The sequence below is a fragment of the Monodelphis domestica genome, chromosome 2, assembly GCF_027887165.1.
Source record: "Monodelphis domestica isolate mMonDom1 chromosome 2, mMonDom1.pri, whole genome shotgun sequence".
NCBI lineage: Eukaryota > Metazoa > Chordata > Mammalia > Didelphimorphia > Didelphidae > Monodelphis > Monodelphis domestica.
This window is the reverse complement of record NC_077228.1, coordinates 360,070,616-360,094,153: the sequence shown is the minus strand read 5'-3', so window position 1 is coordinate 360,094,153 and position 23,538 is coordinate 360,070,616. Positions and strand designations below refer to the sequence as shown.

The 23,538-nt window shown below is 35.0% G+C and overlaps 2 long non-coding RNA genes across 2 annotated transcripts in view; one reads left to right on the top strand and one right to left on the bottom strand.

Moving 5' to 3' along the window:
- Positions 1-23,538, bottom strand: part of LOC103099105 (uncharacterized) — a 50,437-nt gene that overhangs the window by 24,755 nt on the left and 2,144 nt on the right. The window lies entirely within an intron of this gene.
- On the top strand, positions 21,640-23,197 carry LOC107651460 (uncharacterized). Its single transcript, XR_008916627.1, has 3 exons — positions 21,640-21,684; positions 22,017-22,222; positions 22,662-23,197. It is a non-coding gene; the product is annotated as an uncharacterized LOC107651460 (long non-coding RNA).

Genomic DNA, 23,538 nt, shown 5'->3' with positions numbered 1-23,538 from the left:
TGCCCAGGAACTCTTTTGGCATTCGCCTAGGCCATGTTAACAAACCAATGGCAAGTGTGCTGGAACATGCTGGCTCCGGGTGGCTGCTTGCTCCCTTCCCTGTTTCCATGCTAGTGAGGACATTTCTCACAAGATCCACCCCTCTGCCTAGCAGCCCAATGGGGGCACTTCCTCCTGTCCCTGTCTGGGGTAAGGGGGGGAGAGCTCACATGCAGTGTGAGAGCTGCTGTTTGGGCACTCAGTCTCTAAAAGGTTTGTCATCAGTGGCTTAGAGTCTACTCTCCATTAAACAACATTTTGGGGTCTATTCAGTCAGTCAGTCTGTCTCAAGTCCACTAAGCTATACAATAATTCATTAAAATTATGGACTCTTCTTTTTCCCACAAGGACACATTACAATAGAATTTAAATTTCTTGAGGGAAGGGATTGTTTCATTTTTGACTTTGTGTCTAGAGCACCTAGTAGAGTACCATGCATATGGTAGGCACTTAATAAATATTTATTAAATTGAATTTGTGGATCATGTGAGAGACCTTGTCAAATTCAAATGTCAGTTGAAATCCAACTTAGATTTGTCTTTGACTTTTTTTTTTTTGGTCCTGGTCTTCTTTGGTGATCTGGTGAAATTTATGGATCACTTAAAACAACAACAACAACAACAACAACAACAACACCTCACCTACTGTCTTAAAATCAATACTAAGTACTGGTTCCAAAGGAAAAGAGTGATAAGAGGAGGCAATTGGGATTAAGTTACTTGCCTAAAGTTATATAGCTAGGAAGTATCTAAGACCATGTTTGAATCCAGGACCTTCTATCTCTAGACCTGACTCTCTACCCATTTGGATATCTAGCTGTTTCTGGATCACTTCTTAGAATAATATTTAAAATGCATAAAATAAAATATATAGGAACTGTAATGGAATAAACATATGAAAATATATGAAAAAAATTCATGGACCCCAGGTTAAAAATACCTCTGCTCTAAGGTATTCCACTGATAAAGGAGTTTAGTACTGCTATCAAAGTAAATATAATTAGAATGTGATAATTTTTTTTCTTAATGAACCCATTCTGGTTCATTTTGATCACCTCTTTATTTTCATGGTGCTCAGAACCCATCTCTTCAATAATTTGACCTAGAATTTTACTAGGAGTTAAAATCAAGTTAATTAAAGCAATTAAAATAAAACAACATTAACTTTGACAAGCTTAAAGTTTTAAAGCATGTACCTTTTTTCTTCTTTTTAAAATTAGGATAACTTTGCTTTATGTCTTTCAGTATCTGCTAACACTCATTAATGAGCCGTAGAGGCAGAATCAACTTAAAAGACAGATAGCTCACGTGAAATCCTGAGCAAAAAGTCTCTTAGCTTTTTAAAAGCTCCCCAGAAACCCATCTCTACCTTGTTGAATTCCATTGGCTAATTAGTGAACAGATCTATTCTGTTCCTTTATCAAAACTTCTCACAGGTAGCACACTTCCCATATTATTAGAGACTGATTTCCCAACAAAAGACAGTGAATAGAACTGTTAAATACCTTTAAATCTGGCTCTTCCTCAGCACTTTTGCACTGATCCTCTTTTGTTCCCACTTAATTTCTAGTAAAAGACCTGACTAGAATTCCCAGTGGCCAGTTGGCAACAGTGGCCTTACCCACCCTAGACTGGATGATCTTCAGTTTAGTCACCCTGCTCCTATTTCTCACAGTTCCTCAAAAATCACTGACAGAGATACAGTGGTTAAAACCACAAACTCTTTTAGTATCCCTGCATATAGTTCATTTATTCATTTGTTCATTAAATAAGCATTTATTAAATTACTACTATATGTATGGAATTGTGCTAGGAGCTAGGCAATTACATAGTTTAGATAACACACTGCCTTTCCTCATGTAGCTTAACATCTTTTTAGTAGAGAAAGATGTCTACTTGAAGAACTATGATGTACAATATTTTATGCTTGGTGTTTTAGAGAGATATAAAACAAAATATTACCTTTATTTTGAAGGTGGTTCTTTCAAATGGGCATATTAGAGAAAGTTTTAAGAAGGTGATATTTGACTTGACTTTTAAAAGATGGATAGAGTGCCTAGCTCTAAAGCTATGAAGTAATTTATTATTTATTATTATCATATTATTATAAATTATTTATTATGAGTTGAGCTATAGATGAGAACACTAATGTCTATAAAGGCTATGACTTACTCAAGGTCATGAAGGCAGTAAGCATCAGAGACATTTGAGATATGAACCCAGTTTGACTTCAAACCCAATGTTTCTTTCCCTTGTAGCATACTGCCTCATTTAGCAGACACATAAGAACACACAAAGAGAACAACAGGGGAACATTTGAGCAAGGACAGAGGCTCGAAATCACAGTATATATTGGATGAAGGGCAAGCAAGCACACAGAGTAGTTTAGGCTAGCTGAAGTATTCAGTACAAGAAATATGACGCATAGATAGAAAGAATGGCAGGACATTGTAGAAAGATTATAGAGGGCACAGAAAACCAACATAGGAATTTGGACTTTATTTTTGGTCCAGACTTGTGATTTCCATTTCCAAACTCTCCCTGAGCAAACCCTCCTCTAGCAACACTGAGGACCTAGAGAATTGTTAGTTTTCTCTTTCAGCCAAAGTAAATCACTAACTCACAGACATTTTAAGATTTAGTAACTTGTCCACAGTCACCCAGATAGTATATGCCAGGGGTAGGATCTGGACATATTTCTTCCTGATTCCAAAGCTGACCTTCTATCCACTAAGCCATGTTGAACTTTACTCAGTAATAATAATGGATTATTAACTTTGTATAGTGTTTTAAAGTTCACTAGATACTTTGGTATACAACAGGGAGTAACTATAGATATTTTAGTAGAGGAAAGATGTAATCAGATTTATGCCTCAGAAAATTATCCTGGTAGTCATATAAAGTATGAATTGAAGAGGAGAAAACATAGAAGCAACTAGACCTTTTGGGAAGCCAATAAACTATTTCAAGCAATGAGGTCCTGTTCAAGGGTTGTAGCAATAAACAGTCAGAGGGATGGATGAGGTTTGACAATTGAATAAATATAAGACATAAGAAAGAAGAAAGATCAAAGGTTATCCCAAGATTACAAATATAAGATACAGAGCAAATTGTAGAGCAATATATAGAAATGGTGAAGTCAGAAAAAGGAAGAAGGTTTTGGGAAAATAGAATTAGATTGATTTAGGACTTATAAAGCTCGAGTTGGCAATGGGCAGATAGGTGACCCAGTGGATAGAGTGCTGGACCTTGAATCAGGAAGACTCGTCTTCATGAATTTAAATCTGGCTTCAGATACTTACTAGCTGTGTGACCCTAAGGAAATCACTTAACCCTGTTTGTCTCAGTTTCCTCATCTATAAAATGGACTAGAGGGGGAAATGGCAAAACCATTTTAGTATCTTTGCCAAGAAAACCCCAAATAGATTCACAAAGGTCAGACATGGTTGAAACAACTGAACACAAACAACTCATAGTTCTATCCTATAAGTACTTGGAGTTGTAGTTATGGAGGGAAGTAGAAGAAGAAAAAGAGACAGACAAACAGACAGATGGGCAGATAGAATGAGAGAGACAGAAAGAGAGAAAGGAAGTCCTGGAAATGTAGTTTGTAATTACTTTTGTAGAAATGAGGGGTTAAAACTCTGTGAGCAAATGGGATACCAGAGGAGACAATATGAACAGGAGAGAGAAGAAAGAATATTTATTTTTATTTTTAACCCCTTATTTTCTGTCTTAGAATCAATACCGTTTATAGGTTCCAAGACAGAAGAACAATCTCAATCCACTCAATCCACAATTCCCTCAAGTTAATTATTTTTAAACAATATTTTATTTTCCCTTAATTATATATGACAAGTTCAGTTAGATCTGTTAGATGCTCCCATTGTGAAAGGCAATGTGCTGAATTGAATACCAGAGTGATGTCTCAGAATCAAGAGCTGAGCTGAATCCATATATAATCACAGTGTGACACTGGGCAAGTCAGTGAACTTCTCATTGTCCCTAGACAACTCTAAGACTAGAATCTATACACAAGTTACTGATATATTTTGGTAGACGGAGTTTGTTCACTGAAAGCTCCCTATAATAGTGGCTGTCAAACTTTTTGGTATTTAGACCTCTTTATCCTTTAAAGTGATTATATTTGTCAATATTTCCCTTATTAGAAATTAAGTTATTTATAAATTCACTTTAAAATAATAATAAATCAATTAAATGTTAACATAAATAATACTTAATGAAAAACTATTTTGTAAAACAAAAAATTAATGAGAAAAGTGGCATTCTTTTATATAGTTTTGAAAATCTCATTTTGGATTAATAGAATTTAGTGGGATTCTCATATTTGTATCTGCATTCAATCTGTTTCTATATTGTATTTGTTGAATCACATAAAGAAAATTTAGCATCATACAGATATGTAGTTGGAAAATGAGGGAGTATTTTAATAGGCGAATAACATCTTAGTATTATTGTGAAAATAATTTTGGCCTCTCTGAAAATATATCTTGGATTCCCCAGGAGATTTGAGGACCACACTTTAAGAACCATTGTCCTATACCAGTCAAATCATAATTCTAGGGCTATGGAGAGGTAAGGCATTTCTTTTACCCCGGGATACCTTTTGAGGCAAGGGTTGCATGAAAACAATTTACAAGGAATTTGAACCATTTTTATTTTACTTATTTTAGTCTAAAATTTATAAGAGCATAGATATAGAACTGGAAGGGAATTTAGAGGCCACTGACTTTACAGATGAGGAAACTGAGGCACTATAAGATTAAGTGACTTGTCTACTGTAAAACAATTTACAAGTGTCTGAATTAAGATTTGAATCAAATTTTCTTAAGTCCAGACTTGGTGCTATATCTCAATGCCACCTTGTCTCCTTGGTAGGTAAAACAGAAAGAAAATAGGATTTTGGTACCACCCTATCTCTATCTTCTCTTATCCTCATCCTATTTTCATTAATCAGTGACCCTTAACCCCAGTGAGTTATGATCTTGCCTCAAGTATAACAACAAAAAAGCCTTTTTCATTGTCCTTATTTTTCATTTCATTCTTCAGGACATTGAGGGCTTTAAGCAACAATACAGTACCACTAGTTTGCATTCATCTTCAATGAGATAGATACTCTATCTTTTTATGTGTCCTTTTAAAATCTAAGCTTGTCAATAAATTCTGTGTACAGCCATATCAGTCTCTTTAAATACCTCTCCCTTTTTGTCTCTCATAAAACCATCCCCCCCATTTCCTTTTCCCTCAACATTTCTTATAACACAATAGTATTCCATCACATTTATACTCCATAAATTGTTCAGCAATTCCCCAACTGATCAACATCTTCTCAGTTTCTTATTTGTACCTCCACAAAATGAGCTGCTATAAATATTTTTTTATATCCTTGGAATTCTTTCTCTTTTTTCCCCTCTGCTTCCCATTTTCCTGTTAAATGAAATGCATTTCTGTACATGTGTGTGTGTGTGTGTGTGTGTGTGTGTGTGTGTGTGTGTGTGTATGCATAATCTTTATTTTAACCAGTTCAGGGAAGAGTGTAATCATTCCCTCACCCCTTTCTTCTAGTTTGTATATATAGATTTCTCCATCTTCTTTTCTCTTCCCTTCTCATCCCCACCTCCACCCCCACCCCTGTACCCCACCTCTTCCTTTTTTCCCATTCTTTTTAAAGACCAAATCATTACAGAATTACTCCTAGGCTTTCTGTATTTTTAGATTGCCTCTGAGTTACCTACTGACAATAGGTTTCTGAGAGGACACATTTAATCATCTTTATAGTAGAATGTAAAAAGTTTATACTTGTTTATTTCCTTCTGATTGTTTATTCGATTTTGTCTTTTAAAAATATTTCTCTTAACTCTTGTGTTTGTGCCTCAAAGTTTCTACATAAATATGATTTTATCATTAGGAATGCTTAGGAGTATTCTATCTCATTAAAGGCTCATTTTATTTTTTACTTCACAGGATTAATTTATACTCAGTTTTACTGGGGAATTTATTCTTGGTTGTAATACTATATCTGTTACCTTATGGAATATCACATTCCAAGTTCTTTGCTCTTTTGCAGTGGTAGCTGCTAAAATCATGTGTTAGTCTAACTGTGGTTCCTCAGGACTTGATTTTTTCTTTTGGCTGTTTGCAACATTTTTTTTCTTATACCTAAATGTTTTTGATGTTTATTATAATGTTCCTGGGAATTTTCATTTTGAAGTTTCTTTCAGGAGGTGGTAGGTGGATGCTATTTCCTCTTTGCTTATGGTTCTAAAAGATATGGATATTTTTCTTTTATTCTTTTTTTGATCATTTTTGGTCATCATTTTTGGTAAGATAAATGATTCTCAAAAGATCTCTCTTTGATTTATTTTCTGGGACAATTGTTTTTACTATGAGATTCTGTATGGGTTTTTTTCTTTTTTTACTTTTCTAGTTTTTTTTGTCTTTGTTAATTTTTTTTTTTTTTTGGTAATCACTTGGAGTTGCTAGCTTCCATTTGGTCTATTCTGATATTCATTGAGTTTGTTGCTTGACCAAGGTTTTATACCTCTTGTACCAAATTGGTAATTTTATTTCTAATTATTTTTCCTTAGCTCTCAGTGACACCTCATAGACCTACCAGCTTTCAGTGCTCCCCAAAATGTCTGTTTAGTCACTTCCAGCTATTATCTATTCAAGTTGCTGACCTAACATTGGGCCCAATAAACACACTTTCTAGTAATAATTATAATAATAATATAGGAATATTATTATTATATTTGTATGTATGTATGTTTGTGTATTTTTCCACGATGTTATTTTTCATATATGTTTGGGGTGAAGGTTGTTGATTTTTAGGGGGTTAGGATTTGGAGAAGATGTCAACAAAAGAAGTCACTCAAAGAGCTCAGGGAACAAAAATAAAAAAATAATTTCTATGGAAAAAATAATAAAACACTTTCTAATAGATCATTTCTGTACACCGCCAATATAAGTCAGGTGGAAAATTCTACAGGTATCAGAACTGCAGGCTCCTTTTTGATTTGAGAGACACATTTGGTTATTCTCCCAAATGTTTTGGACTGGGCAGGAGGTTGGAAATGGGACCCTGTTATGCTTCTGTGGTCAGATCTACACAGCTATTACTTGCTTCTAAACATCTTCCTTGTTTGGTATTCAGCCTCAGGTCCATGGCCTCTCTTCAACCTGAAATGCAAGCCCCAGGTGCAAGTCCTTTCCTTAGTCATCCCTGGATCTGTGACCCAGAAGTAGGTAGTAAGGAGAAGAGCTAAAACCTGGCACCTATTCTTGTACCCCACAAGGTGTAGGTCCCTCTATGCTGTATTTTGTGTCCTTCTTGTTCTACTGTCTAATCTCTTCCTGTTAGAATGCTTTGCAGTGATCTTCCTGGCTAGATTTAACCCCTCAGTGTCTAAAGACTTCTCTTTCTGCTTCTTCATGCTCACCTAGGCTAGAAAAATGACCAAAGGGATTATTTTCTTGGATTTCCTAATCAGGGGTTAGGTCATTTGTTTTCTAGATTTGTTTGGAGGAGTTATAGTATAGAGAAAAGTATTTCTTGTTGCTGGTCTACCATGTTGATGCTGCCCTGAAATCATAAAGTTCTATAGAAATCTGAAAAATCATTATCCTTATACTAGCACTTTATTTAAAACCATTTAAAAAATAGTTTTAAGTTAATTCCCAATCTCAGGAAGAACTGTGGTAGCTAGTTCTCTGTTAAGGCACCATTCTCATTTTTAGGTCCAATTCCTTTTTACAGATAAAGACAATAAACCTTTTTTTGATGCAATGATTTCACTACTAGATTTAAACCTTAAGGAGGCCTTTGATAAGAAAAAAGTCTCCATATATACCAAAACACTTTATAGTAGCACTTTTTGTGATTGCAAAGGAGAAGGGAAGTAAATGCTCATCAGTTAGAGAATTCCTAACCAGCTTATCGCCTAAGAATGTTATGGAATGTTACTGTGCTATAATAAATTATATATATATATATGATAAATTCAGGGAGGCATGTAAAGATTTGGACAATTTGATATAGAGTGGTAAATAAGCAAAGCCAAGAAAATAATCTCAACATAACTTCAGCAATGCATATGGAAAGAAAAACCACAAAATAATTAAGAGAGAATGCTGCAAAATTTTGAAGGATGAAAATTGCTTTGGAAAAAGAAGATATGAAAAGACAACACTATTTCTTTTGAGAGTCATATTTGGTTATTATCTTGAATGCTTTTCCACCTGGCTTATATTGGCTGTATACAGAAGGGGTCTACTGGAATGCAACAAGTGTGTTTATTGGACCCAATGCTAGGTCAGCAATTTGAATAAATCATACTAGGAGGCAATTGAACAGATATTCCGAGATGCATTGCAATTCCTTTTTTGCAGGGGCAGGAAATTTTTGATTAAAGGAAATTGCACCTGTTTTAGGGGTTTTGTTGATGTTTATCTTTTTTATTTAAAATTTTTATTTTTTATATGAGATGGATCAGATCGGGGAGAGAGAGGAGTATGCAGGGGGAAATTTTGTTGATGTAAAAAGTAAAAAAAAGACTACAAAATTTATATTGTAAAAGAGAACAGTTCTTGAGAATTGAATTTACAAATCTAAACATATAAATAATAATGCATATTTTAAGATAAAACCAAGACCCCTTTTCAAAAGAGCTTTTCTTTCCCTAAAATTAAATTTAAAAAGAGTATGTTGTAGCATGATGTACACAAAAGTGAATAAAAATAATAGGAGAAAAATATTCCTTGACTCTGCCTACAACTTTAAAGTGAACTCATTATTCAGTCATGGGAAAAGATAGATTATAGTTTTACTCATTAGAAAGTATGTTAAACTAGTAAACTAGGTATCAAATGTCAGGTTTTCTATGTAAAAATCTTTGTTGGCATGTTAAGTTACTTCTAATGGAGAAAGGAGTTGTACTAAATAAAAGAACCTTTGGAAATAAAAGGTATATATGAATGAATTATTTCTTTCATAATAACATGATATACATCTTCCATTCAAAGATATTAATATCAATCCTTTTATTATGCAAGGCTTTTTCGAGCCTCTGTACCCTAATTAACATAACCATCTATTTCCATATGAACAGGGATCCATGCTAATTGTACATTAATTCCTAAGATGAATAATTGATATATTGGATGCAACACCTCAAAAAGCTAAATCGTGTTTGGTGCTTGAAGTAACAAGTCCTGAGCCATGAGTTAATCAAGAAAACTATACATAGGTCTTCATTAACATACCAAGAATCAACCCACCAATAACAAAATCACTGAACATGCACATTTAATGGTGCAAAATTCAATCATACTTAACTTAGCCTGAAAATATCAGTATCTTAATAATATCTTGTGTTTTTATAGAGCTTTTGCTGTGAGGAGCTCCAAGTACTTTTGCATATCTCCTCTGATTAATCATCCCAATATTTCACAAGTTAGGGAGAGAATGGATGCTATTTCCCCTCATTTTATGTGCAATAAAACTAAAAGACAGAAAACCTACCCAAGTCACACAGAAAATAGTATGCAAGTTACCAAGATTGTATTGTCCAACTGTGTTTCCATGTTTTGTTAATTCCAACTTTTTTCAAGAGGCTAGACTCTTGTGGCAACCACTAGTGCTTCCCTAGTACTTCTATATTTGGTAAAAAATTAGGAGAAAAGAATGGGATATGATGGTAATAGGTAGCTAACAGGCATTTTTAGTTCTAATAAAAGCGACTGAAATGTCCAAAGTTCTTTATGTACATTACTTCATTTTAACCTTATAGCAACCTGTGAGGCAGGTACTATGGTTATCATTAACCTCATTTTATGGATGAGGAAACTAAGTCCAAGCGCATTTGGGTAATATCCATAGTCCACCTAATAAATATCAGAAGTGTGATTTGAACCTAGATCTTCCAGATTCCAGATCCAGAACTCTATTGTTATACTTCATTGCCTTCTGTAGCTTTTAAAAAGGGCCACGGATTGACATTAAGACTGCTCAGAAGGGCACAAATGGCTTATAAATTGCCACTTAACCATAACAAGTTTGCAGTTTTAGTAGTTAAATGAAATGGCTTTAGAAAGCTGCAATGCGAATTGAAAGCAAGAGGATAATAAATTTTATTTATAAAATATTCTTCTCTCTTTCCTGCCCTCTCCTGAACACTTATAAATGTAGTTCTTGAATCATTTAATAGTTAAAATCTTGCTGCATTTAAAAACGAATGCTTCAAGCCATGAGTAAAATATTACAAGGTCAACTCATAGGCATCCAGTAGAAGAACCAGATGCCCTCTATATAGATTTGTAAACAGCAGAACTCATTGAGAACGTGAAATGTTTCCAGAAGAAGATGAAGGTATATTAGAGACATGAGGTAAACAAGACTGGGAAAACTTTGCCCATAAATCAGCAATTACTGGTAGTTAGTCAATACCACAAGTTTGATGCAGTGCTGAAGCTGACTAATGGTATGAGAACATTAAGTCTCAGGTCGCAAAGTCACAGTAAGCCCTTGTTCAGATTTACTTTGTAGCTGTCTCGGCTTAGAGCTATTGCTGTGAATTACAAATCGAACGTCTTCCCTGTGCCAACATTCAGATGGCACTCTGCTGTGCTTTCAATGGCTGAAAGCAGAGACAAGCAGGATCTGAATAGCAGATACAGCCGTGGCACACTTACATTGAGAAATCTGACATTTCGAAGTTTAACCGATAGTCTAGCTCCTGAGTTGTTGGCATTATACCAGAATTGTATCTGCAAAGTTCTTCTAATGTTGATACCTGCATTGTTCATTTAGCTGCCAAGTCAGGCCATTTATAAATATTCTAAGGTTTCTGAGAATATCTCACTTGTACTGTCACTACATTGGTTTCTATTCTGCTCCAGCCTTTTCAGTTAAACAAAAATGCTATATGGCTTTCCATCCCAACCCCCACATTTCAAGGGAATTCTAAAACTCTCTACAGTGTCAACACAAATGCTTAACAAGATCCTCTTCATCTGCCACATATTGCTTTGTAACATCAGTACCCTGTTCATGTTAAGTCTTCATCTTTCAGAAACAAGATTCTGCAAGTGAAATGGCCTAAAGGATTTTTAATGTTTTCTCTGAAAATGGTATTTGTCAGTCCTTTTCCCTTTAAGAACCTGTCTGCTTAGATTCATAAAAATATCTAGAGTTTAAAGTTCGCACAAGAAAAAAATTAGAATAGAGATTATACATCAAAACACAATTTGCAGGGAATACTCAAAGCTTTATGTAAGTGGACTTGAATTCCCATTACTACCAGTTAAAAAATGATACTGGCCTTGTTTTTTAAATAGAAAACAACAAGCTTATGAATTTTAAGAAAACAATAAAAATTACTTTCAGATACTACTTCTATCTGCATCAAAGATAGAAAACGTATTAATTCAATGCTCAGGAGATGTCACACAGACACAGACACACACACACACATATATGTACATACATACATACATATATATATATATATATATATATATATATACACATACAAGAAAATAGGGACTGAATCTGTCATTTCACTGGTAGAGAACACTCCTAGATTTGAAACAACAAAAAGCTTTCTTCAGCCATTTGGTTTGGTACTTCCTTGGCAGCTTTTGTAATTCCAGAGAGCTGCCTACATGTGAGTTGCCCAAAGGAGAGGTTAAGTAACTCGTTCATGGTCATACAACAAGTTTATATTGAAGGCAAGAACTGAATCCAGATATTCTTGACTTAAAAGTTAGCTGTCTATCCACAGGAAATCACAAATGAGGAAAAAGCTGGGATAGATGGGATCGACCAAGGTAGTCAGTAAGGCTTTGTGAAGGCTTTGGACATAAGCTGACCTTGAAATAGACAGTACACTGCTAAAGAAACTATTCATAATAAATATTGATATAATTTGTTAGTAGAAGTTTAATGGTTCTGCAACAAGAAGGAACTTTGGAGATTTTCTGGGAATCCAGTCCTTTTGGTAAAGTGACTTACAGCTAAGTGGTACAGTGGATTGAGTATGAGATTTGATGTCAGGAAGATCTGAGTTCAGATCTAGTCTTCTCAGACACTTTAGCTGTGTGATCCCAAGAAAGTCACTTAAACTCTGCTTGCCTCTCTGTCCTTAAATGGAAATAATAATAGCACCTAATTCCCCAGTGTGTTGTTAGGATCAAGTGATATAAAATTTGTAAAGTGTTTAGCCAATGCCTAATCCTTATTAGGTGATGCATAAATGTTTGTTTTCTTTCTTTTGAGTAAAGCAGCAAAGTCAAGATTTGAACCTAACTCTTGGTTCTAGATCTATTTCTAAATTTTTAGGAGGTAGGAGTGGGTAGACTATAAGTGCAGCAGCGTGGTTTGGAGCTGGGAGTCAGGGTATAAATTGGAGATTTAGTTCTAGGAGATAATGTGAAAGGTCTACTACAAAAGCCCAGAATATTTTCCAAGGGTAGTATCCAAGTTTCCTTTGGGATGGAGGTGAGGATAATATTATCCAAGTGGAGAACTCACAGTTTGGCTAGTAGAAACAGAATGATGCTATTCTCTAATGAAGTTCTCTACAGTAGGTTGACTATAATTGATCAACCTACCTTGAAACCTTGATTGTAATTGACTGGTCTACCTTGAAGCCTGGTTTATCTACAGATGGCTCATTACTTTCCTGTCATTATATCCATTAATTACATGTGAAGATTACTAGTTGGGGGGTTAACACAATGAGCAGCCATTTCCTCTGTTATTCCCACTTACTTCCTGATTTATGCTGTTTGAAGCTGTCCAACTTTCCTGAATTCTTTCCCCACCCACTTTCCAACCCAATCATAAGGCTATAGGAAAAAAAAAAATTCAAAAATAGCTTCCCCTCAGGAAAAGGCTTCTCAGGCAATTGCTCTTGTGAACTTAAGTATATATCCTTAGAAGGATGAAACCATGGGAAGACAGAATAAAGTAACAATTTTAATGTAGAGATGTGTAATTAAAATAGTACGAGACACATTATGTTATGACAATCTCAGAAAACTAATAAAAAGAAGAAATCAATTCCTTCTCAAAAATATAGATTTGAATTTTTTATGAGTAAGGAGTTTAAGAGACAAAGAAAAGGAAGTTTATTTTCTTCATGTATTTTCTCTTTTTCCCTTAAAATATTTTCCTGGAACTAGAAGTTTTGATCTCTATAAAGAGTAAAGGTAAAACTGACAAAGAACTCTTACAGAATTGTAAACCAAGATTTTCCAAACAGTCCAAGATAGGGATATTTTTACTATTTTAATCTTTTTCATTCACATTATACTAAAGATTTTTAGAGTTGCTCAGATATATGAAGTGTGCAGGAGGGAAAGAGATAACTCAAGTGGCTCTTTTTTTCTAAAACATTTGCTTTAAATTACACTTGATTAATTAGATTCAAAACAGTTACCTTCTTCATAAGGAAAAAATGATGAGTATAGATAACTCAGGTTTAATACAAATTACAGTAACTTTTTCTTTATAACTCTTAAGATATGATGAGATTAGAAATTTTCTCTTAATTTTTAGGTTTAGAGTTGGAAAATGCAAACTCAGACTTGGGTGACACATATGTCCCAAGGTTTGGGCTTACATGGTCTTAGGAATAGCTAGAATAAAGTATTATTAAGCATTAATATGCACCAAACATTGTTTTTATGTAGTAGGGGTACAAATGCAAACAAGAAATATAATTCCTGGTCTCAAGGAATATTTATTCTAATAGGGAAAAGTTACACAAAGTGAGGAAAGGAATAGAAAGTAGAAATCATTAAGAGGATACAGTAAGCAGTTAAGAGTTGGTGTAGGATAAGACAAAAACTCATATATCATGCCTTAGGGACTTAGAGGCAGGATCCAAGTTTCTGGTGGGATGGAGATGAAGATATCTAGAAAGCAAACAACATAGGAAGGAGATCATGGTAAAATTGCCCCCAAATCACAACAATTTAGCCAGAATGACATAATTTGCTTCCTACTGAACCAGAGTTGCAATTACACAACCTCAGAAGAGCTCAAATTAGCACATATCTAGATCTAGTTAAGTCTAAAATAGTTCTTAGTTCTCTGACAAACACTCAAAGTAACAATGTACACTAGACATAAGTTAAGTCTTTATTTAACCCCACCAAAAAATGCACACACCACATAAAAAATACACAATAGTTATAAATTATGTATATAATTCTCCTCACTTGCCAGCGACTCCTATCTTCCTCTAACATTTTATATAGCCCTCAGTCATAGCATTAGATCTAACCTCTGTTTAGATCTGATGCTATAAGCAAAGGTCTAACAAAGAATAGAAATAACAATCTCAACTTTTATTTAGACTCTCATCAGAAGATAAGTACACGTAAGGTTACTAGAGGAGCAATCCCTTTCTCCATATTACAACATTCTAGTAAATCCCACAATCACTCCAAAGACTTATATTGGCCTATATCTCAATACCAATGTCAGCAGCAATATATCATATAGAAGGTAAGGTCTACAGTATGGGAGGCCATAGAATCAGAGATTTGTTCCTGGAAGATACTTTAGAGGTCATTTAATCTATCTCCCTCATTTTTAAATGAGGAAAACTTACTCCAAGATAGCTTAACAGAGTGAACAAAGTCACATAGCTACTAAGTAGCAGATAGAATTGAAATGCAAATACTTTAATCCAAAGTCCCAAGATTTTTCCACAAAGCCAGTTTGCATCTATAATTTGATAAATGTTGAAAATCAATCAAGAAATATGGCGTTTTCTGATAAAGATCTCACAAACAAGATAGGCAAGGAACTGAATCAAATTTATAAAATTAAGAGCTATTCTCTAACAGATAAATGGGCAAATATGAACACATAGCTTTAAAAAAAGAAATCCACAATCATCAATAGACATGAAAAATGTTCTCAATTACTAATAATAAGATAGATGTAAATTAAAGCAACCTTTCATCTCCACCTAAACTCATCAGACTAGCAAAGATGAGAAAAGGTCAAAATATCATCTTTTAGAGCAACTGTAGGAAAACAGGAACACTAGTGTACTGTTTATAGAGTTATCAATTTGTCTAGCCATTCTGGAAAACAATCTGACAGTATGAATGGAAATTCACTAAAAGTATATTCTTTGACCCATTGATACTACTACTACACATATACACCAGAAATGAAGAGGAAAAAATGTATATGCAAAATATTTATAGCAATTTTTTTCGGTTGCCCAAAAATTGAAAACTAAAAGAGTACACAAAAAATAGCTAAACAAATTATGGTATATGAATGCAAAATGGAATATTATTTTGCCATAAGAAATGACAAAATGGACAGTCTAGAAGGAAATTGGGAAGACCTCTATGAAAAGACTCAGAATAAAGTGAGAACTAAAAGGACAATTTATACAATGACAAGAATATTATCAAATAAAGCAACTCTTAAAGGCTTTAGACCTCTGATTAAGGAAATGGTAAACCACTGGACCTGAAGAATATAGATAAAGTTCACCTATTGTCTCTTTCTGAGATGATGAACTTAAGACTTCAGAAAGATACATAACAGTTTGAGACATGGACAATATGGTTATTTATTTTATATGATTATGGTGAGGATTTAGTTTATTATTTGTTATTCAATGGGGGATAATTATGGTAGGAACAGATTATGAATGCATGCAAAGATGGAAATTTTTATTTTCTTTTTGAAAAGAAAAAATAAAATTAATCCAGAAAAACCTAAGCTCCCATGCCTACCAGTGAGGAAAAACCAATTTGAGGAGAAGGGAATAAAGACTTCAAATTATTTAGGTTGTAATCACTCAGTCTGCCTTTTTTTTTTTTTTTGGTGTAGAAGAGGACAAATTATAATCTACACCATTAGGAATTTCTAGAGTTCTTTGTTTTTGTCTTCTTTAAATATTGCTCTTAGAAAAGAGAACATAGGTATTTGCTTAATGAATATACCCTGGAACTTGTTAGAAAATAGTAACAATGATAGCTAACATTTAAGTGAGTTTACTAAGTGCCAAGTATTCAGAGAGAGAGCCATAGACTTTTGTAAACCTTAAAATTTCTTAGACTTATAAATGTTGGAAATTTCACCATTGGGAAATTTCATACTTGGCAAATTTCTTACTGATAGTGTATTGGAATGTGAACCCCATTGGCATGGGAGGTTCCTTCTCCTCCCTTCTTAAGATTACTTTAGGACAGAAACCTTTTGCTGAACAATGGAAAGGGCTTTGACCTATGCTTAAGCACAGAACAGGAATTTCTTTGAGTCATGATTGATTTTAGAATTGATACAATAGAGATACTTGGAATGACAGAATCAGGTCTTGGAAAATACAATTTCCATCCCACTCAGTCCTAACAGGATTTAGGAAGGGCTACAGCATAGATCAAAATTTAATTATTTGAGAATATGACCTCCAACAGACATGTGCAAAACCCAGACCTCTGGGCGGTCCTGGATTAAGCTAGAGCCACCATTGGCACAGGGAAAATGATGGACAGTGATTGGTAGATGTGAGAACTGAGGGGAGGGAACTTGGATGGTTTCCTTAAAGAGAGAGGGGTCTGAGGACTATGGGGTGGTTGGAGAGTTTTGGCTCTGAGTGGTTGGAGAGGTGCTCTGAGAAGCTTGCTCTGAAGGAAGCTGAAGGTGGGGGCCTCTGAGACTGTTTCTCCATTTTGGTCACGTGAGTAATAGGGACTGATCTCTTTTCTTTGCCCCAGCTATCTAAGGGCTTGGGCCTTTTGGCCCAGCCTAAACAGAAGGGGTATTTAAGCCCTATTCCCTTCTCTCCCCTTTCTCTCTCCCTCTCTCTCTCTATCTCTAATTCCTTTCTTCCTCCTGTCTGTAATTAAACTCTATAAAAGGTTGACGGCTGACTTGAGTTTTCATTTAGGAATTACATAGCTGAATTCCTTGGCGACCTTAAATTAATATATATCAGTCTTTTAAAAGTGATTTCCTTGTCACACTTTTTAGATTAAAGTTGTCAAACATAATGCCTATAGGCCACTTTTGGCCTACAACACTCTGAAATGCACCTAGGTTCAAGTCCTAACACTGCCATTTATTACTCATATAATAACCCTTAGGTAATCTCTTTGACCTGAATTTTTTCATCTTGCAAATCAGATGTTTGGATTTGATGACTTCTGAGGTCCTTCCTAGCTCTAATTTATGACATTTTGAATTTTATTCAGTTAACAATACTCACTGAACATTTTTTTTTTGATTAAGGGAGTGACATGAATCAAATCTCTGCAAAAGAATTATAGTTCTGCCAGAGATACTATAAAAGAAACTAGGAAAAGAGGCTATGTCAAATAAAACCTAAGGTGATTTAAAGCAACCTGTAGTTTTCCTGGGCTATGAGGGACTACTTGAACAGGTGGGCGATGCAGTAGATAAAGCACTGGTCATGGAATCAGGAAGACCTGAATATAAATCCAGCCTAGGAAACTTACTAGCTGTATAACCTTAGTCAAGTCACTTAACAGCTGTTTGCTTTAGTTTCATTGACTGTAAAATGGGGTTAATAATAGTACCTATCTCCTGTGATTATTGTGAGAATAAATGAGATAACATTTGTAGACCATTTAACATAGTGCCTGAAACACAGTAGGTGCTATATGAATGTTATTGTTATTTTATTAACATTCTCCTAATGCTGGTAATTGATGGAGAACAGCTATTGAATCTGGAAATTAAAAATAGTCATTGGTGACCTTAATAAGAAGAGTTTCAGTAGAGTAATACAAATAGAACTGAGGAGTAGTGAAAAATTTGAGGCTCTAATTATAGACAATGCTTTCAAGAAATTTGGTATTAGCTGAGAGTGAAAAGATTCCTTTACATATTGAGGAGATGTAAATATATTAATAGATTCATGGGACATTTAGGGAAAAGGAAGGAAGCAAGAATTTATTAAGTACCTACTGTGAGCCAGGCACTTTAATAAGTACATTACAAAAATCATCTCATTTGATCTTTATGAGAACCTTTTGCCACTTTACAGTTGCGGAAATTGAGACAGTCAGAGGCTAAGTGACTTGTCTAGGGTCACATAACTATTAAGTTTCTGAGGATTCATTTGAACTTGGGTCTTTTTGATTCCAGGCCCAGCACTCTATCATGTGCCACCTCATCTTATACCTAGACTTTGCTTAGAAACTGAGGAGGAATCAGTTGATAGGGAGTTAGAATATTTCAAACTCTTCATATTGTCACTAGATGGAAGCCATAATATGACTCTCACACAGTGATATGTTGCTCTATACATTAGGGTGAGGGGAAGAGAGTTAGTTTGATTCTATGATTTCATTAATGTAGGGAGATCCCAATTAATGTAGGGAGAAAATTGCTTTTACTGATCAATAACAGAAACTCACCTGTAACTCCTAGCATTAGAAAGTTGTCTGGGTGCATTCAAAAGGTTCCCACTGTCACACAACTTGAAGAGTGACTTGAACTTAGATCTTCCTCATCCCACTATCTGATGTCGCTTCTTGGTATACTTCTACATAGTTTCATATTTGTATAATTACTTAGCATTCTATTTTGAGATAATATAATTTAAAAAGGGGGAGAGGTTGAGTTACTTTCAGATAGAATAGACTATGGTTAATAAATTGACATTGTTTTTAGAACTAAGGACAAAGGGGTATATTCTGACCTGCTTCTTTCCCCCACCTCCCTGTTTGGGTAGAACATTGTAACTTTTGAATCTAATAGAGAATGTGTAACAACTAGCCTGCTGAGCTTGTGACTTTATATACAATCAAGCCTTGTTAGAGTCCTCTTCATTTATAATATCACTATTACAGCGTAGGATGATATTCAGTTCCAAACAACATTCCACTTGATGACTAGAGATTAGCTTGCCCACTAAGTCTGTGGTAACACTAACTGATAAGCATCACCATTTTCCTTTTTCCCTTTTTGCTCTGCAATTTGGCCCTACTATTCAGCCTACAAAGTGTGAGTATGAAGTGGTCCTTCAAATGAGAAAGCTGTTGGTAGGAATGTTTGAACATTACAATCATTGCCATATAGCCTAGTAATATCATTAAAACTATTTTATAAAAACCTCCTCTCTTCTTAACTATAAACAAATATACTTTTCAAACAGTATGCAAAATGTCATTTATACCATTTCAACCTTATTATTCTTAGGAAATTGACCTGTGCTTAAAATTTGGGTATTATTATTTTTTATTTTTTTATTAAGGCTTTCTCTAAGCAAAATAAATTGTGAGGACACTTCCAGTTTGCATATGGGTCTCCTAGACAAGGCTACTGCAGATTCCAGCTAAAACATGGATCCACATCTATTAAAAAATGATAGTGCTATTATTATCATCCACACATGATCACAAAGGCACACCCTGTCCATAGAGGTAGGCAATACAAATATTGTTATGCTTTTTCTGGAGTTATGTAAAATGGAGATTTGATCCCTAGACTTCAGTCCTCAGAAGTCCTTGGTATTTCCCAGAATTCCCTATAATCTCACCTGAGTCTCCACCTGGGTGAGATCACAATGAGTATTTAACTGGCTCTCTGCCTCCCATGCACTCTTCTCCTTCCTGCTTTTGCAAGATGTAGTAAGTAAGCTTTGAATGGGCTAATCAGCCCTAGGCACATGGTTTTCTTATTTTGTATTTTCTTTATTCTTTGATTTCTAATAATCTTTAATAAACCTCTTAAAATATAATACTTCTATTACTCGAACTAATTTAATTTTTACAGTTTTGGCTGACCATGTCGGTTGTGATGAAATACCCTCAATCTTCTTAACTTTCCTAAACCTTTTCTCTACTGTGACTATCCATAAGTTCAGCTTTTAAAAGCTTATTTTGATCAGCTGTAGAGCAAACAACTGCCTAGATAATTTTTTTAAGCCACATTTCTCCAAGGCTTTTCAGCAAAGCTTCTTGATTCAACTCGCTCCTGCTGCCTGCTCCCGCCTCCTGCTATCTGTTCCTGCCTCCAGTCATCTGCTCCCAACCTGCTTGGCCCTGCCTGCTCACCAGCCCCGACCCAGCCCCAGATGATCTCCAGCCTCTGAGCCAGATCGCCCCACGCCAGCCCCAGGACCCAGGCTGCTAGTAGCTTCCCCTTGTGTCTTCGGAATAAAAAACCAGCTAGTAAAATGGAGGGTGAATTTTCCTTAGGCTACAATTAGCCTCCAAGTGGTAGGGGACCCGAGGGGGGGACAATGAGGAGAAGGAAGAGGCTTTTCCAAATAGGAAGTTACAAGTATGGCGTATTCTATGAGAGAGCAGTGCATTTCCTATCTAAAAGGATGTTTTTTCATGACTGCACAGATTCTTTTATTTATATCACCTGAGATTCAGAAGAGAATTTCATCTCCCTGCAACTCTTTGGCCCAATTTGAGATTCCTAAAATCCATCCTCACTATGGGGGGAGGGGCAGCTCAGTGGCTCAGTGGATTGAGAGCCAGGCCTAGAGACAGGAGGTCCTGGGTCCTAATCTGGCCTCAGACACTTCCTGGCTGTGTGACCCTGGGCAAGTCACTTGTCCCTTACCAATCTTCTGCCTTCTGACAATAGGCATCTAAATGGATTTTAAAAAATGAACTTTAAAGAGACTGGAGGTTATATTTTAAGGCATATAAGGCATTATAAAACATTTCCAATGTTTTATAAAAACCTCTGTATTTTATTGCATTTTGCTGATTGTTTTGTTTAAGATTTAATTTTGTTGGTTTTAAGTTCATATATCAATGTATTCAATACTATTCTGTTACACTGAATCATTTTAATGTACTGGGTTTTAACTACTGTTATATTCTGTTGCTTTTCCCCTATAACTATACTGAGCAAATATTATTGAATAAGCCTATATAAAAACAGCCCTTTTCTATTTTGAATTTGTAAATTGTCACCTAAAGGATGGATAGACTTCATAAAAACTGGTTGCAATTGTATAACAACCTTTGGAAAATTTAATAAGTTTTAGCTAAATAAGTTCAAATTTATTTTAAGGAGTTTTTAGACATGATTTTTAGATCCCCCCCCCCCCAACAACTCTGGCCATTTTGCCTGTTTTTAACATGAGGTAAGGTCCATTTTAGTAGCTGAAGTGAAATACAATTATAATCCCCACCTCCCACATTTATAGAAATGTGAATGGATGGGACATCACAGTCTCATACCAAAGGAGCTGGGAAGTTAATCCCAGGGCATGGTACCCCCTAGATGGCTCCCAAAAGAGGAGCATCTCTCATTTATAACTCTTCAGCTCACTTTCCTTTCACCAGAACATTCTAGATTTCTTGATGATATTCTAGACCCCAATAAGTTTTACTTTGTTTAAAAATGTGTTTGCTAAGGTTGAAAGATTTGCTATGCCATCAGTTCATAGGCTTTTAATAATTCCATACAGCAAGTTATGTGAAATATGACAGTGTGTTTGTTTTTGTCATTAAATGGGCTAGTATAACTTTGGGGATTTTGTATGCTGCACTACTGTTCTTTATAAAAAAAATAAAACTGTTACCTTTGTGAAATTCATTTGCTTGTACTCACAGTGGATCGTGGCCAGGTATGAAGAGGAAATGGATCTCAATTTTGGTGAGAAACCTTGTATTCTACATTTTCATAGCTGACACAGTGTGTCAATAATTATAAGCTATATTTTTTAATTTAAAAACTCTTTTATTATTATATTTTACTTGCATGTGCAATATACTATTTCAGGTTTTTATTTTTTCTCTCCTTTTTATATTTGAAGCACGTCACCAGTATTAAGATTTTCTTTACCGTTTTTGATTTGCAGTAATATAAATTTAAAATATATTTGCTATAATGTCAATGCATGCCCCCAAAGCTTGAGACTATAAAAAATGATGCCATTTATTGATAAAAATTATGGGACTTTGCTTAATGATTCTGTCTTATTCCAGGACAAGAGAATACAAAAAGAGCCATTGCAGAGTGCCAATCGAGTACAAGGTCAGAGACCAACCAATCCCAAAGGGGTTGATGGAAATTTTGAGCCATGACAAAAGGACTTGAACCTAGTGTGAGACTCAAGGTTGCGACACTTGACATACGTTAAGATGTAGACCTTCCTTGTATCCACATTCTTCATGAAAATAATTACAAACAGGTATCTCAAATTTGGCTCCTACCTGGCTCCTATGATCTAGTTCCTTTTTCTGTCTTTCATAATGTTGCAACCTTTCTGTAGTCCTGGCTACTGCCTGGGTAAATGCTTATATCATTTTAATTGGTCCCTGATTCAAGGACCTGCCAGATTTATTTTTCCTTTACTTAGAATTTTTACACATAAGGCTTTGATAGTCTATATTTCATCCAGAAATTATTTTTTTATTTGGATTTTTTTGATGTTTTTGATTTCTCTTACTAATTGATTCATATACCTCATAACTCAGTCATGCATCCCTAAGTGATCCCTGTGTTTTTCAATCACTTTTGTCAGGGGGTGGGGGAGATATATAAAAATTATTATTATTTTAAATTGCAAAGTTTAAATTCCTTGAGAGAGTAATTTTAGGTTAAGAAACATGATACCTCTCCTAATACAGAAACTGAATTCTTTGGAGAGGACACCATGAAGATGCCTCCACAGACCACAAGCTGCAAGAGAAGATCAAGAATGAACTTTGGGTGCCATTGATTGAACATTTATTTGCATGTATACTTTCATGCCAAAGGGGACTGCCCCCTAACTGGCTTTTTATCAATGCATCTAGCAATTATTGGTCTTGTCCTCTTTTCCTCTTATCCTCACATTATTGTAATTTCAAAGTTGGTATGTTTATAAGACCCAGTGGAGCCTCATGGGGGAAATGTAAAATGGAGATTTGATCCCTAGACTTCAATCCCCAGAAGTCCTTGATATTTCCCTGAATTCCCTACAATCTCACCTGAGTCTCCACCTGGGCGAGATCACAATGAGTATTTACTGGCTCTCTGCCTCCCATGTGCTCTTCTCCTTACTGCTTTTGCAAGATGTAGTAAGTAAGCTTTGAATGGGCTTATCAGCCCTAGGTACGTGGTTTTCTTATTTTTTATTTTCTTTTTTCCTTGATTTCTAATAATCTTTAATAAACCTCTTAAAATATAATACTTCTATTACTAGAACTAATTTAATTTTTACAGTTAAGAAACTAGAAGTTAAGTTAAGAAACTAGGTTTGAAATTAATTCACATATCTTCAAAAGTCATTTGACAGGCCCATATATACAAAGAGGAATTAGCTATTAGGTCTTTATCATTTGCTATCATGGGGAAAAGACCGCATTCTGATTCTTTATGACTTTAGTTAAATGCTTTAACATATCTAAACTTCTATTTCATTAAAAAAAATCAGCTCAATAAGTACTTATTAAGTACCACCTATATACTAGGCAGAGTGCTAAGCACTGGGGATAAAGGAAAAAGATAGTCCCTGCTCTCCCA